At 33.4% G+C, this 12564-nt stretch overlaps 1 protein-coding gene across 1 annotated transcript in view; it reads left to right on the forward strand.

The window, feature by feature from the left end:
* Positions 1-714: 714 nt before the first annotated feature.
* LOC122812082 (uromodulin-like) overlaps positions 715-12564 on the forward strand; it is a gene marked incomplete in the record, with an annotated part of 518790 nt that continues 506940 nt past the window's right edge. Inside the window, 1 exon segment of the mRNA XM_044084351.1 lies at positions 715-732.

Here is a 12564-nt window from a genome sequence, read left to right on the forward strand (position 1 = left end):
CATAGACATAACTGGGATTTATTAAGGACCTTAGGAAGAGTTGCTTGAGTGATGGACTTGGCAGGGTATTATGGAAATATATTGTTGAAAAATAAAAATCAAAAAGTATTACTGCACTAAATATGAAGTGCTTATCTAAATAACTGCCCACAGTAGTAGATATATACTTAGTGTGACCTAATATTTCATTACTTTCTGTTTTCCAAACTTATTTCCTTACTGTGAATCCTTTCTATTAGTCAGAACAAAAATAAATCATGCTTACGTTTAAATATTATAGAATGATTATGCATATCATTGAATTAGTTACATATATAATATACAATGGTTTTATTAAACACATTATTAATGGGGCTATAAATATGCTGGGACTTGTCATATAAAAATGCTGTTAGAAATTTGCATGCTGGACCAGCTAGATAAAGGCATAACGCACCAAAACATTTGAATTCAAACTAAGATCAGAGCCCTTAGGCTGGGCATGGTTACTCCCATGGAAAGCTGGTTTATCAAGCTTTCAGCTTTGTTTTCTGGTCTTTTAGTCATATAATTGCTTCTGTACTGTATGATAGCTATGCATTTATAAATAGTAAAAAATGCGCACATAATAATCTTAAAATACAGTCCACTCCCTTTAGAAAATTAAAGAAAATTGCTTGTGACGTTATATTATGTCATAAAAGCACAAAGATAAGGCACACACTGGCTCAATTTCTTTGCAAGCTTAAGAAGGTAAGGATCTTTACTTTTTCTTGCACTTTGTGAAATGTGTAAAATGACAGTGTAATACGGGTTCTTACTATAAGCTGATAATGAGTCGTGGACTGTTATAGCCTTAGCCACAGAATATTCTATTAATACCAAAATTGCATTTAATGACATAGAAAATATTTAGTGATTTTTGCATTAAAGCAGAAAAAAATAGGGGGTTCTTTTATTATTACTGTACAATGACTATGTGGCTATGTTAAATATTTTATTTATTTTTTCCTTGATGGGCAAATAAAGAGAAAGAATTCTGTTTTGATTTGTGCAACACAGGCTATAGTAAATTCTGCCCAGCTCCCACGGGGAGCATCTTATGATATTTTGAAGTATATCACATGTCTATTTGATAAAAGCTGAGACGATGTTTCAGTGTTTGATGTCCATCAGAACGAACCCGTAGCACAGTACTAATAACCTTTTGAATGATTGTACACTTTCCTTTTATTGCATCTTTTACTGCTTTCTATCTGATTTTAGCTAATAATGCATGGATGTTGACATTCTTCCTGTTATAATTATTGACATGCACAGACTATTTGTATCCAGCGTTTTCCTTCTTTTTTCCTCCTTGGTCATTAAACTTTTCCTAATAGTTTTTTCATCTGTAGCAGGTTTTTTTTTTTTTTTTTTTTTTGGTAAATCATTGTAGTGAGGCATAAGACAATTTTTTAGAGACAAGAAATCAATATGTTTTGTTCTTCTCCTCTACCCCTCTCTGTGACTGCAATAACTATGTATAATGGAGATAGTACAATGTAAAAATAAACTTTTGCTCTTGGCAAGAAATTGTCAGCAAACCAAAGACAAGATAGAAGAATAAACTTGTAAGCAAGAACAAAAAAGATTATGATGCGGAGCTAATAAACCATCTAACTTTAATGAAATCTAAGAAGATAATTTATTCTGGTTTGCTGTCCGTGGCCAACTGTTTCTTTGGCCAGGACAGTGTTTTAGATTCTGTGGTGTTATTACTATTATTGTGATACAGGAAGAAGAGATGATTGCTAGGTCTTTTCATGACTGCATTTACTAAAATAACTATTATTTAATGCACTAAACATTTAGCAATATGCAAACTGTTTACTTTTGTTTTGTAAAGAGAAGCCTGAAAAACATGCAAAATGTGGCATTCATTCCACCACACAGCTGTTTTTTACTATATATATATATATATATATATATATATATATATATATATATATATATATGTGTGTGTGTGTGTGTGTGTGTGAATGTGTGTGTGTATTTGTGTTTGTGTGTGTGAGGGCATATGTGTGTGTGTGTGTGTGTGTGTGTGTGTGTGTGTGTGTGTGTGTGTGTGTTTGTGTGTGTGTGTCTCATTAAATGTTATGCATTCAAAAAAATAAGCTTTCAAAGAGCAATCACTTTATAGTAAACCTAAAGTAATCAAAAAGATAAAAAATTTTAACTATTTGTTTTTGCAGGGGGGGCTGTCTCCCCCCCCCCATCCCCCCTGCTAAATACATATCCTAACTCCAGGAGTACCCAACAGCAGGGCAATTCGATCTCATACAAAGTTTGTCAGTAAAAACTCCATTTAAAAGAATGTTCACTCAAAAATGTTCCCTTATATATGTGTGTGTATACGTATATGCTGTTTATATATTTATATACATATATATATATATATATATATATATATATATATATATATATATATAGAGAGAGAGAGAGAGAAAGATACACGCAGTATAGACTCACTCATACATTTTTACTTTGTTCATTCTTTGCATATGAATCACTCATGCGACTGATGTCATAAATTATGAAATATTTGATTTACAAACTTAGATTAGCAGTATTTTAAATACAATAATGTTATAGTGTTACTTAATGACAACAGAAAATTAAAATTAGATGTGAGATACTTTATATAATAATTTTAGAGAAACACTTTATAACTGATTAGGAAAATGTTAGGTATTTGGAAGTGACAGAAAACAAAAGTGTCAAAACTTCATGTGAGATAACGTCCAAAGTTTATCAGTAAATGTGAATGTCTCAAAAACTGATATCAGTACTCTATTTATTTTTATTTATTTATTTTTCCTTTGTTAACTGGGTCATCCCACTAGGGTACTTGCCTGTTTTCTATGGAGACTTGAAGTGGTATTTATTCTGGTAGGGGCAATTTGAACAGGGCATTGGGAAACTTTCCCTACTCTTTTTGTGTACGGGGATTTGTTTTGTGGTGGCACTTCCTTCTTCTGGTCTGGCAGCTCAGAGAAGCAGGAAGCTGATTTTGAGTGAACATGGAGGTAAGAGATGGCAGTGAAGATGGTTTTCTTGTTTTGGGTGCTATTTGGATAGAGGGTGGGTTGAATCTGTTGGAGAAAGAATCAAAAGTGAAAGAGATGATGAGAGGAGATTATGGTCTGATGGAGATGGTGGAAAGGGAAGTCAAGCCTTTTCAAAGGCAGCTGAAGGTGTCAGAAGCATAAACATGGATTTGGAAGATTTGTTCCAGGGAATTTGTTCGAGTCAGATGTTTTAGCACCAGATTGTGCTGTTATAACCCTCCAGTTGGGAGGGTTGCAGGATGACATATTGTTAAATATGGTAAAAGAAAGTGAGCCAGAAAATGTCAAAGACATGTTATGGGGAGAAATGATGGACAGAATCCAGAAGGAAGATATGCATCAGAGTGAAGGTATGAAGGCTGAGAAAAATGTTATGCAGAAACGGGATGTGTAGCCAGAGAGAAGAAAAAGAAGTAGGTTTAAAGAAAAAGAAACTGTTTAAAGTCCGGATTGAAAATAAGGAAGATGCAGAAATGGACAGATATAAGGTATGGGGTGAAGTAATTAAGATGCTTGGGATCAAACCAAATGAGGCAATAGTATTTATTCACATTAATAAATAAACATTTTGTCAAATTATTATTGAGATTGGGCAGATAATGGAGAAATTTATACAGGAATATGAAAAAAGAAAAAACTGTTCACCGTGGAATTTATATGCACTAAAATCTTTTCTAGGGTAACTAAGAAACAAATTAATATTCAGTTCAGGACTGAAGTTAAAAAAGAGACTATAAAAAGTATTTATTAAATGTATGTAATGATGTATTGAATTTATCAAAAGTGTATGATAATAGGGGTTTATAGACTGGGGCATGGGAGTGCAATGTGATTTTTGAAACTTGAATTACTGATGTTAAAGGAGACAAACATTTGGTTGGATACTGGGAACAGCCAAAAATGTGTTTTTTGTGTGGAAACATTGATCAATTAATTAATGGATGTGAGGAAAAAAAGATGTTTTACATGCAGGGTATAGGATATGATGTAAGGAATTGTGAAGCAAAATGTTATAAATGTAAAAAAAGTGGGACATTTGGAGGGGAGTGAAGAAAGACGAAATGAAGCAGATTTGGACATAACAGAGGAAGTAACAGAATAGGATAAAAAGGACAAAGTTATAAAAAAAATTAGGAGTAGTAGAAATGAAAAAAAATAGTAGTGTTATGGAGAGAGAACAAATAAGACAAAAAGAAGGAAGGAAGATGCAAATACAGAAAACATTGAAGACGAATCAAGAGTTAAGTGATAGTGATGATGTTAAACAAAAGAAATCCCATGTTAAAAGGGTGAGAGAAAAGAACAGGAAGAATATAGAATAATTCAAAAAAGGAAAAAAAAAAGTGAAAGGATGAATATATATTATTTAAGGTAGAATTATGTGTAAAGTTCTATCATTAAATATGAATAGTTTTAAGAAGTTGGAGAGAAGAATAGGGATTTTGAAATGGTATGAAAAGTTAGTGATGTTATTACTGTATGTCAGAAGATATTAGATTATTGTCAAAATTAGAAGGATATCAAATCAAAGTGTGATAAGGAAAAATGCAGTATGGAACTTCAGGAAGGAGGCTTGCTCACAAATACTTATATAAAGATACAATAAAAGTGTTAGATGTTACATGTGTTACTACAGGTAGAATTACTATTATTGATGTAAGATGGATGGGATGCACAAGCTAGTGCATTTATTTGCGCCAGTCCCAAGAAGAGAAGCAGGGCATGGCCTGTTTGGTGATCCACAGTCTTTCCCAGATGATGCAAGGGTCTGCAGGCTTGTAGCCTTTTTCTGGTAGATGCCTTGAATAGCAACCAGACCAGTCAGGTACGTTATGCACAGACACTCACTCTCCAACCAGAAAGAGTCAGGAATGAATGCACTCTGCTCCTACTCTCACTAGGATCGGAATATAAGCACAGATTCCAAGCTGTCACCTATAAAGCAGTTATTAGGCTTTCTCGTGATCAGCAATTTCCAGGAAATAATGCAACTGCACTCCTTCTCTCACTGGGAGAAAACAGAAGCACTAATCCCAAGATGACTATTGAGACGCAGAATGCGGGCTCTCCAATAACTGGTGGTCTTGTAATAGATGCTTAATAGGTAAGATGAGAATATGGTTTATTTTAAACACTGCAGTGTGCACCAGAGGAGTTAGATGTAAAAAGTAGGTAACTTAAGTTTTACCTGTCTAAAAAATTAAGTTTTAGTGGAGCGTCACTATTTTTAAAACAGCAAGATAGAGTGAAAGGGGGTGGTCACTTTTGCATTCTGATACTATGGAATACAGTAGGATGGCCAATAAATTTAATTAGTTGAAGGGGAATGATTTCACAAAATGATAATTTTGTGCTAAAACTTCATGTGAGGCATAAGACAATTTTTTAGAGACAAGAAATCAATATGTTTTGTTTTTCTCCTCTACCCCTCTCTGTGACTGCAATAACTATGTATAATGGAGATAGTACAAAGTAAAAATAAACTTTTGCTCTTGGCAAGAAATTGTCAGCAAACCAAAGACAAGATAGAAGAATAAACTTGTAAGCAAGAACAAAAAAGATTATGATGCGGAGCTAATAAACCATCTAACTTTAATGAAATCTAAGAAGATTATTTATTCTGGTTTGCTGTCCGTGGCCGACTGTTTCTTTGGCCAGGTCAGTGTTTTAGATTCTGTGGTGTTATTACTATTATTGTGATACAGGAAGAAGAGATGATTGCTAGGTCTTTTCATGACTGCATTTACTAAAATAACTATTATTTAATGCACTAAACATTTAGCAATATGCAAACTGTTTACTTTTGTTTTGTAAAGAGAAGCCTGAAAAACATGCAAAATGTGGCATTCATTCCACCACACAGCTGTTTTTTACTATATATATATATATATATATATATATATATATATATATATATATATATATATGTGTGTGTGTGTGTGTGTGTGTGTGTGTGTGTGTGAGTATTTGTGTTTGTGTGTGTATATGCATGCATATGTGTGTGTGTGTGTGTGTGTGTGTGTGTGTGTGTGTGTGTGTGTGTGTGTGTGTTTGTGTGTGTGTGTCTCATTAAATGTTATGCATTCAAAAAAATAAGCTTTCAAAGAGCAATCACTTTATAGTAAACCTAAAGTAATCAAAAACATAAAAAATTTTAACTATTTGTTTTTGCAGGGGGGGCTGTCTCCCCCCCCACATCCCCCCTGCTAAATACATATCCTAACTCCAGGAGTACCCAACAGCAGGGCAATTCGATCTCATACAAAGTTTGTCAGTAAAAACTCCATTTAAAAGAATGTTCACTCAAAAATGTTCCCTTATATATGTGAGTGTGTATACGTATATGCTGTTTATATATTTATATATATATATATATATATATATATATATATATATATATATATATATATATATATATATATATAGAGAGAGAGAGAGAGAGAAAGATACACGCAGTATAGACTCACTCATACTTTTTTACTTTGTTCATTCTTTGCATATGAATCATTCATGCGACTGATGTCATAAATTATGAAATATTTGATTTACAAACTTAGATTAGCAGTATTTTAAATACAATAATGTTATAGTGTTACTTAATGACAACAGAAAATTAAAATTAGATGTGAGATACCTTATATAATAATTTTAGAGAAACACTTTATAACTGATTAGGAAAATGTTAGGTATTTCGAAGTGACAGAAAACAAAAGTGTCAAAACTTCATGTGAGATAACGTCCAAAGTTTATCAGTAAATGTGAATGTCTCAAAAACTGATATCAGTACTCTATTTATTTTTATTTATTTATTTTTCCTTTGTTAACTGGGTCATCCCACTAGGGTACTTGCCTGTTTTCTATGGAGACTTGAAGTGGTATTTATTCTGGTAGGGGCAATTTGAACAGGGTATTGGGAAACTTTCCCTACTCTTTTTGTGTACGGGGATTTGTTTTGTGGTGGCACTTCCTTCTTCCGGTCTGGCAGCTCAGAGAAGCAGGAAGCTGATTTGGAGTGAACATGGAGGTAAGAGATGGCAATGAAGATGGTTTTCTTGTTTTGGGTGCTATTTGGATAGAGGGTGGGTTGAATCTGTTGGAGAAAGAATCAAAAGTGAAAGAGATGCTGAGAGGAGATTATGGTCTGATGGAGATGGTGGAAAGGGATGTCAAGCCTTTTCAAAGGCAACTGAAGGTGTCAGAAGCATAAACATGGATTTGGAAGATTTGTTCCAGGGAATTTGTTCGAGTCAGATGTTTTAGCACCAGATTGTGCTGTTACAACCCTCCAGTTGGGAGGGTTGCAGGATGACATATTGTTAAATATGGTAAAAGAAAGTGAGCCAGAAAATGTCAAAGACATGTTATGGGGAGAAATGATGGACAGAATCCAGAAGGAAGATATGCATCAGAGTGAAGGTATGAAGGCTGAGAAAAATGTTATGCAGAAACGGGATGTGTAGCCAGAGAGAAGAAAAAGAAGTAGGTTTAAAGAAAAAGAAACTGTTTAAAGTCCGGATTGAAAATAAGGAAGATGCAGAAATGGACAGATATAAGGTATGGGGTGAATTAATTAAGATGCTTGGGATCAAACCATTGTCTAGTGCATCTATATATATATATATATATATATATATATATATATATAATATAAGCAAGAAGATTAAAAATATGTGTATTGCAAGAGGATTAAAAAATTTTTGTATTTCACCTTATAAGTATAATATAGTGAAGATTATGATAAATGGATGACTGAGTGAAGATATGAAGTTAGAGAAGGGTATTAGACAAGGTTGTCCATTGAGTGGTACATTATTTGTATTAGTAATGAATGCAATATCTACGTATAGGAATAAGGAGATGGATGTTATGAGGTCTACTTCAAATGAAGTGATTAAAATACCAATTGTTGTTAAACTATTTAGATGATGTTAGTATAACAAAAAATAATTCTGTAATAAAAACAAATGCAAGAGATTATTCAGGTTATTGGGTTCTTATTAAACAAAGACAAAAGTCAAGGGTTAGGATATGAGGGGAGGATTAGTGGAGCTAAATTTAATATGGAAACATTTTCAAGGTTTAGGATTTGAGGGGAGGATTGGTGGGATTAAATTTAGTATGGAAAAAATTAAGATCCTTGGAATAAACTTTGGGAAACAAGAAATTATAGATACTACATGGTCAGAAAAATAAAGAAAATGAAATGTGTTGTTTTAGAAATCTTTTAGGCTTTCTTTAAAAAAGAAATTTAATTTAATAATTTCTGTATTGCTAGCTAAGATTACGTATTTACCTGGAGTCTTTAGTGTTCCATTGAATTTAGAGAAAGAGGTATACAATATAATATGTTCTTTGATCTGGGGATCAAGGTTGACCCCTTTGAAAAGAGAGGTACTATATGTGAAAAAAGAAATGGGGGGTTTGGGGCTAATAAACCCTATAGTGTATATAGTGTTATTAAACTTATATAGAGTAATGAAATGTTTAAAAGACAATGAGGTCTCCTTATTAACAAAAATACAAAGTCTGAAATATAAAACAGAGTGGCTGATCTTTTCCAGTTTAAAAAAGGAGGAGATGCAATAAAGAAATGGTAAATTCTCAAAATAAGATTATTATGTGGAAGATAAATATTATAAATTTGATAATAAAAGAAAATAATGATTTGATAAGATTATAGAAATGTACTATAGGATATATCCTTGGAAAGAATTAAATATTGAGAAGAGGAATGCTATCACTGCTAGAATGGAAAGATGTAAGGGACATATAGAGTGTCAAGATTTTTTGTGGAGGTTGTCCATACAAAAATTACCTGTGAAGGTGAATATGTCATATAAAAGTATAAAATATAGAGTTTGCTTATATTGTGGTGAATCTGAAAATTGTGATCATGTTTTTAAATGTAAAATATCTAAAATGTTATGGAAAAAGATTATAGATATGAACTCTGTGAAAGGATTTAAAGATGTGAATAATTTAAAAAGGGATATGATTAAATTTGGGAATTACAGAAACAAAAGTAAAAAAAGAGATTGAAAGAGTTGATAAAGAAATGTTTGCTATATTATGGTTAATTTGGATTCAGAGATTTAAGGGAATCGTGTTTAATGAATAATGGGACTTGGCAATGATATGAAAAATAAGGTTTTAGTTGTGGAAATTGGAAAGGGGATCTAAAAAGCAATAATGATGTGTTTTAAATGAGGAAAATAATGGAACAGGAGGATGTGATGTATGATTTTTAAATGTGTGTGTGTGTGTATATATATATATATATATATATATATATATATATATATATATATATATATTTTTTTTTTTTTATTTTTTATTTTACATTTGTTGACCGGGATAGTCCGACTGGATGCATGCCCATTTTCAGCGGAGGCCCGGGGAGAAAAGCTCCAAGGGTAAGCAGATACAGCATTACATAATACCAGCATTACATATTACAAGCAGATTATTTACAGAGATTACATCAGTAAGCAAGTTAAACAAGTTCCACAGGTTAAAGTTAGTTCTGATCACAAGTCAGGATTAAATTAAATTACACAGTAAACTGGTTAACAGATTTTTACGCATTCAAGTTAGCCAGGCTTGATACATTGACATAGCCAGTTAAGTGACAAATGTTGTTTGAGTCTAGTTTTAAATTGACCTAAGTTGGAAAGTAAGGTAATATCAGCTGGAAGTGAGTTCCAGGATCTACTTACAAAGTTTGCAAAGAGAGAATCACCGGCTGTGTTATTAATTTTGCTAGTCTGAATTAGTAGTTTGTTAGAGGATCGAAGCGGTCTAGGATTGTAATGGGGGTGATAATATTTTTAAGTGCAGGAGTATTGTCTGGATTATAGAGGATTTTATAGGCCATAATCAGTTGGTTATACTGGATTAGGCTAGGTAGTTCAAGCCAACCAAGCTGATTTAGATTTATGCAATGATGTGTCCTAAAAGGCAGCCCAGTGGCAAACCTGGCAATGTGGTTGTAGCAAACTGAGAGTTTGTTAAGGACAGTCTTGTTCAAATTCGAGAGTAGAGGGGAAGCATACAGAAGGGTTGAAAGAAGGTGAGAGCGAGCTATTTCAATTTTAACTGGAGGGGTTAGGAAGGCTTTTATTCTGTAAAGTGACCCTAGTTTTTTATTGATGGCTTTGATAGTTTGGTTAACATGTAGGTCAAATTTGAGATTATTGTCTATGATGACACCTAATAGTTTTGTAGATGGGTCGGGGGAGATTATTGTGCCATAATTTGATTTTATGGTAAAGGTGAAAGCGGTAGACCTACGTGTTGGTGAAAATAACAGCATTTTAGTTTTTTTGGGATTTAGGATCAGACGATGTTCAGAAAGCCAGTTTTCTATTGTATTAAAGGTGGTTTGGGTAGCTGACCATAACTCTACTGGAGATGTGGCTGAGCAAATAAGAGTAGAGTCATCAGCATATTGGATACAGCTGACTTTTGGGATGACAGTATAAAGGTCGTTAATGAAGATGGAGAACAGCAAGGGCCCTAGTATAGAGCCTTGTGGTACTCCGAGGGTGTTAGGTAGAAGGTTAGAGAGTTTGTTCTGCCAGAGGACAGCCTGCTGTCGACCATTCAGGTAGGATTGAAACCATTGGAGGGCTCCAGTATCTAGACAGAATGTTTGCAGGGTGTGGATTAAAAGTTGGTGATCAACCATATGGAATGCCTTGGAAAGATCCAAAAGGAGGGCTGAGGATATATAAGTATTGTTGCGATTATGGTTTATGGTGTTAGTAAAGGCTAGGAGGGCTGAAGTAGTGCTGTGTTGAGGACGGAAGCCATGCTGAGTGTCTGCCATATATACATATATATATATATATATATATATATATATATATATATATATATATATATATATATATATATAAAATTTAAAAATTGTATATATAATGTAAATAAGTAGGAATGTAAATAACTTCATTGTGTAAGTATTTATGGATTGTATAAATAAAGGACCCCTCTATAAAGGACCCCTACTCTTTTTGATAGGTGCCATGGGATCCTTTACATCCACATAAGCTATCACCCACTCAAGCAGAACGAACCTTGGCTTAGCATCTTGAAAATGGTAGGAAAGAAGGTAGGTTAGAAAAAATAGGCTGGTGGGGAACTGCTGTTCTGACTTAGTTAAGAAATCATAACCTTGCTAAGATTACTACAACCACCTGCCTTTGGGAAAATCTTGGAAATGCTCAGTTATTTTATTGTCTTCCAAAATTGTTTTGGTTGTCCAAGTGAAGTAATTTATACTTGTCTGGCATATTTGGTTTTGACACAGTTGATTTTTGTACCCGATTTTCCATTTTTAGCTATAAATACCTGCTGCATTTATGTATCCAGAGCAGTTCACTTTTCCATTTGCCCCATCTGCATCTCTGTTTTTATTTAGTTATTTGATATCAAGTAATATATATGTCTGCATTTTTTGTTGTGGTATAATCTGATGAAGTCCTATAACCAGGGCAGGACAAAGGCACTTATTCATTAAATCTCCTGTGATTGACTTGCCTCTGGCTTGGATTATTTTATTAAGAAAAATCAATAGGCTCATGTAGCACCTCGGGTGACATCAAGGGAGAAGAAAAGTAGGTGACTTCAGCTTGTGTGATGGTATCACACTGCAAAAACTGTAGTAGCTGTAGTAGCACAAAACCCTTCAAGATAATGTACTGCAGTTCAAACATGCAGAAAACCCAAGCACAAACAGTATTATAGACCAATGATGAAACAATACCCAAGAAATTTAGTCTGAACGTGGTTCTGATGAAGTGCATTTGTTTCTATATTTGTTTCTTCAATACAAGTTGTTTTATTTATCAGACTTGAACTATAAAAATAATGGGTTTAGGTTTACTACTGTTAAATGATCAGACAGAAATTATAAGCAGTGTTCACTGAATGAATTTAAGAGCACCTGCAACTGTTTCATTTTATTTGATATACTGGTTATAACCATATTAAATAAAGATAAGTTGGTAGAGTTTGGGTTTGATCATTTGCCAACTGAGATTAGTTGTGTTAGTTGATGTGCAGTAACTAGTATATTTAAATGTATTCTAAGAGGGAGTTTGCAGTTTAAGTTTATATTACTCATAATAATGAGTTTCTGATGACTTGTAATATCTAGAATCTAGTTAGAGTATCTGTCAAGGAGGTAGATGATAGAAGTGAAATATAGATTACTACTAAGTGTATCGTTGAGTGACCATGAACTTTGGGCTGATTTGCTGAGATTGCCTAGCTACTGCTCAGTAGTAGCGGGAATAGGGTGATGCAGGAAAGTGCAGGTAATGAAAACTATTACAGTAGTAGCATATTTTTAAATACAAGAGAAATGTAAATTGTAGTTTAATTTTACCATCAGCAGCTATCTTTTACCAGTCATCACAAAGTGTAGTCCCTCAAAGCTGTGGTGCAGATATTTCATATATTTCACGTATCACAA

Source organism: Protopterus annectens, chromosome 9.part0 (assembly GCF_019279795.1).
Source record: "Protopterus annectens isolate FY-2018-M chromosome 9.part0, PAN1.0, whole genome shotgun sequence".
In the NCBI taxonomy this organism is placed as follows: domain Eukaryota; kingdom Metazoa; phylum Chordata; order Ceratodontiformes; family Protopteridae; genus Protopterus; species Protopterus annectens.